The sequence below is a fragment of the Dipteris shenzhenensis genome, chromosome 23 (genome assembly GCF_047967505.1).
Source record: "Dipteris shenzhenensis isolate YYH24624 ecotype China chromosome 23, Dip_SZ_1.0, whole genome shotgun sequence".
NCBI lineage: Eukaryota > Viridiplantae > Streptophyta > Polypodiopsida > Gleicheniales > Dipteridaceae > Dipteris > Dipteris shenzhenensis.
The window spans coordinates 40,407,828-40,412,728 of record NC_141618.1 but is presented as its reverse complement, the minus strand read 5'-3'; the positions used below and the strand labels follow the sequence as shown (position 1 = coordinate 40,412,728).

Genomic DNA, 4,901 nt, shown 5'->3' with positions numbered 1-4,901 from the left:
TTTTACATGGTAGATCAAAAACATTAGGACTGGTAATCGACGCCTCATATCGGGCAGCCCAGATCCGGTGAAGAGTAGCATATCTAATGATATCCCATAGGACAGACATATCTGAGCCAAGGTCGTGTCCAAAGATGGCAGCACCTTTGGATATGTACTCCATTCCCAAGCTCTTAGCAGGGTCCATCTCGACAGATTTTCACTGCTGCTTCATCGACGTCAGTTGCCTTACAATTCCGTCATTGCACCTTCACCTGCATTAATTCCACGATCCATCCATCTGATCTCCGATTTTCAGCACGGCTTGATCAACGTCTGTTGCCTTTGTTCTGTCCAATTACGTGCATGATCTGCTTGCAACGTCCGTTCCATCGAATTACGTGCTTGATATGCTTGCAGATCAGTTGCTTAATTCAAGTCCAATAGCCTCGACGTGAAATTTTACCGTCATTTGGATGCGTCTATGATCCATCCATCTTTCACATTTTCACTACTGTTTGAACAACGTCAATTGCATTAAATCCGTCTAATTACGTGCAGCTTGTTCCGTGATCCATCTCTCCCATTTTCAGTACTGCCTGATCAACGTCAGGTCCTGCCTTAATTCCGCCCAATTTTAAGTGCTGGATCTGCTTGCGACATCAGTTGCCTTAATTCAATGTCAGCTGCCTTAAATCTGTCAAATTACGTGCTTAATCTGCATGCAACCCCATTTGTCTTGATTCAAGTCCAATAGGTGGAATTATGGAAAGACAGAGATATATCTTGGCTATGGCTACTCCTTCCATGAATCAACGCCTTCGTTCCTTAGTCATCGTCTTTGTCTTCTTAGTCATCCTCTTCATCTGTCATTTCTTCTTCCATCTTGTCACTCCCAAGACCATCTCATCCGGAACCTGGCACCTTCTTGTCCGGTGTCTCTGCCATGCACATGACTCTCACTCACCAAAACACTGTTATTATGTTTGATCGCACTGACTATGGGCCTTCTCAGCTCAAGCTCCCCAACGGTACATGTCGCCTTGACTCCAAAGACTTGGCTCTCACGGTCGACTGCTATGCTCATGCTATCGAGTACACCATCGCTACCAATACCATCCGGCCACTGGAGCTGCTCACCGATGCCTGGTGCTCTTCCGGAGCCTTCTTAGCAAACGGGACGCTCGTTTCCACCGGTGGATACAACGATGGCAAGAAAGCAGCTCCACACTTTGTTCCCTGCTCGAATAACGCCTGTGATTGGAACGAGTCCCATCCCAGCCTGTCTCGCATGATCGTGGTCGGTGGTAGACGTGCCTTCAGCTATGAATTCGTACCACCCCGCGTTCGTGCTACCGCTTTTAGATTTCTTTTCGAGACTAATGTCCCCAAAGTGGAGAACAATCTATATCCGTTTCTACATCTTTGCTCGGACGGTAACTTGCTCATCTTCGCGAACAACCGAACCATTCTCTTCGATTACAGATACGACAAGGTCCTCAAGACTTTCCCAAATCTACTTGGTGGTGGCCGGAAGTATCCGTCATCAGGCTCCTCTATCTTGCTAGCTCTCTCTGCCTCAGATGGTTTTTTGAGAACAGAGATACTCATTTGTGGCGGATCCCCTGATGGTGCATTCTTGCAAGCCCAAAATTACAACGTCCAAGTAACGGCTCTTCAAACTTGCGAGAGGATGGTGATAACAGATGCTAATCCCAGCTGGGCGTTAGAGAACATGCCGTCGCCCAGAGTGCTGGGTGACATGTTGATCCTTCCTACTGGTGAAGTCCTCCTTATAAACGGAGCTCATACGGGAACAGCAGGATGGCACAAAGCAGCCAATCCCAACCTTGCTCCTCTCCTGTACAGACTGCCTAATGGACGCATTCTCGTCGGTGGAAGTAATCCTAATGTTGGCTATGTCTTCTCTGGCGTGCCTTTCCCGACCGAGCTAAGACTTGAGGCCTACTATCTCGATGATGCATATATCCCTCGACGCCCTAAGATCACTTACCTCTCCAACAATTCCATTGGCTATAGCTCCAATTTCAGAGTTGAATTTTCTGTGAGCACCACTCCCACAAATGTTCAATACAGAATCTATTCTCCACCCTTCACCACACACAGCTTCTCTATGCATCAACGGCAGTTGATCCTTGGGGCAACCACAGTGCAATGTTTTGGGCCGCGATATTATTCCACAGTGATAGCCCCTCCAAGCTCCATTACTGCTCCAGCAGGGCTATTATCTTCTATTCGTTGTGAATACAGGTATTCCAAGCGTAGGCACTTGGGTGCGATTCGGCTAATCTCTTAAGTACCGTCACCGCAGTATCACCATGCGTAACTATCCCTACCCTTCGCATCACTTTCCCTTAGCTGCCCATCTTCTCTCACTTCGGTGCAGCTCCTCCTTCCAATTCAACAGAAGAGTAGTGGCCTTGGGACGTCTTCCCGTCTTTTCCAAAACCCCTAAATCTATTATAATCTTCTTGGGATTTGTTGTGATCACCTAAGGTCTCCCAACTTTGTTGTTTGTCTTGGTCTTTGTTAAGGATTGGTTAGCAATATGCCACCCTTGGTTAGTGTTGTGATTTGATGGACACTCGGCAAGTCTATAGAGATAGGATTATGTCTTGGAGCTAGATGGGCCCAAGAGGATGGTAAAAGAATGAGAAGAGAGAGTGGTATAAAGAAATTAGGATTGGCCCTCCCTTCAAAAGGTGGCATGCATAAAAGGCTAAGTGGTTGACTTTGGTCTTCATTATTGGATGCACAAGTTTGGAATACAAGCTCTCTCTTCTCTTTCAAGAGTGTTTTTGGGTGTACTCTTGTTTCTCTTGCAGTGCCTTTGTGTCTTCCACTCCATCTCCCTTTCTTCTCCTCTTCTCCTCCCTTTCTCCCTCTCTTCTCCCATCTCCCCTTTCCCTCTTTCTCTTGTGGAAACACATTGCAAAAATCTGAGAGTTGCTTCAGTGACACTTGTGGATGGCTCATGCTTTGTATTGCTCTCACAAGGAGTAGCTTGGGATGGAGGCTCCATCGGCATTCCTTCAAGATCCCCACAACAAGTGAGTCACCATTGAGACTACACATCTTTGGCGCCATTGTTGGGGAGTTCAAGGTATGCTTTTACATTGCACTTGCCTTCTCTTGTCATCTACCCATTGCTTATTGTTTCAAGCTTAACTTGAGCTTTATTAGTGGAGTTGTAAGAGTGGAATGAGTGAAGAAGTGTGAGTTTTGGAAGGCAAAAGAAGAAGCTATCAATTTCTGATAGAAAGCATTTTGGATCATCTGAAGCTAGCTTTTTATGTTTTTTAGTGTTTTGAGTTGATAGGAAGATAGTTTGGAAGATTTCTAAGGAGTGAAGGCATGGTTTTCACTATGGTTTCCCCTAGTTTTGTGGAGGACATTCCTTGGTAGCTCCAAAAAAATCTCGCTATGATTGTTGCTCAATTGTCTCTCTTCTGTCACACTTATAGCTAATGTCTCATTACCAAAGTACAGAGAAGAGCTCTCGTTCCTTCCTTGGTTTCTTTTGTGAAGCATTGAAGCATGCCTTACTTTTGTAAGATCCTCTAAGAAGCCGTGTAGGGATGAGGAGGATCTTTGATTCTTGATATCCTTTCTTGTCAATATGCTATAATAGATTCTAGCTTATTCCATCTTTTTATTGCTCTCGGCTGTTTTTTTGGGTACTTCGTGTGTGCGTGTAGTGTACAAAATAATTTCAACAACACTTACCATAGTAGTACTCCCTTTATATCACCATGTGTGCTTTAATATCATTTTGCATTAAGTAACATGAAGGCATTCCTAGTTAACTAGATATGCCACAAACCTATCCTTTTTAAATAATGAAAGAATAATAAGTATTGCTTTGGGTTATCTAGCCCATTTGGAACCTTGCTAAAAGCCCAGTATTTAACCTTTGTAGGCCTATCAAATCAATAGACTATAGACGCAAGAAATGAAATCCCACACATTCTTTGCCATCGAACATGAAATGAAAAGATGTGCATAGGTTTCCAAGCATGTAGTACAAACACACAATCACTAGAAGAATATGTTGCATTTGCAACTATGTCCCACAATAGGAGGCCTTAACATGTTCTAAACAGATACCTTCCCTTCATATGGAATCTTTTTTTCCCAAAAAAAGGAAGCTTCTATTAATGCTTGAAAAACAACATACAACTCAGCTGCCAAAAGGAGATAAGGGAGCTAAGAATAAGAGAAACAACTAGGTACCAGAAGGAGCTGAGGAAAGTAAGTATAAGAGAAACAACTGGCTATCATAAAATAAAATATTATGATGTTTAGGGAATCTTCGAAATAGGGGCTAACAACCAGGGTGGTGGTCTATACATCCAGTAGATATCCATCATGAAAAGACTATAGAAGATACCTATTGGCCAAGCCTTATAGAACCACTCCTGTCTTTCAACAATCGCTCTCGATCTTGGAGTATAAAGGGTGTGATGCAACATAAAGATAATGTCCTACCAGGTGGAAACAAGGATAGCCAATGGACTAATTTGTTGACCTCCCATCAGCAGACTGCACCGCCCGACCCATATGTTCTAGGCAGTGATGTTGGATACCATCTCCCAAACATTGTCCTCTAGTGAGTGTGTCGAGCTGACAGGAGAAGGCAGTGATGCATCATTAGTCTCTATCTAGAAGACCTACTAGCCTTAGACCCTATACACTGGTGAGACTAGGTCAATCAAGAAGGCATGCCCTCCTTCCATGAGCCATGCGACCATCCCCCAAATGAAGTATCACTTCAGGAGGGTTGCTATGTATAAACCCTCTATATCACATGCGTTCAAGGCCTATTTGTAAAATTTCTTATCTGTAAAAAAATTCTTAATAAAAAGTACCCTTTTTTTATACAAATCTATAATTAGATTTTC

General features: G+C 43.7%; 1 pseudogene; it reads left to right on the top strand.

The window, feature by feature from the left end:
• Positions 1 to 771: 771 nt before the first annotated feature.
• LOC147887373 (aldehyde oxidase GLOX pseudogene) lies at positions 772 to 2,288 on the top strand (annotated as a pseudogene).
• Positions 2,289 to 4,901: the final 2,613 nt, after the last annotated feature.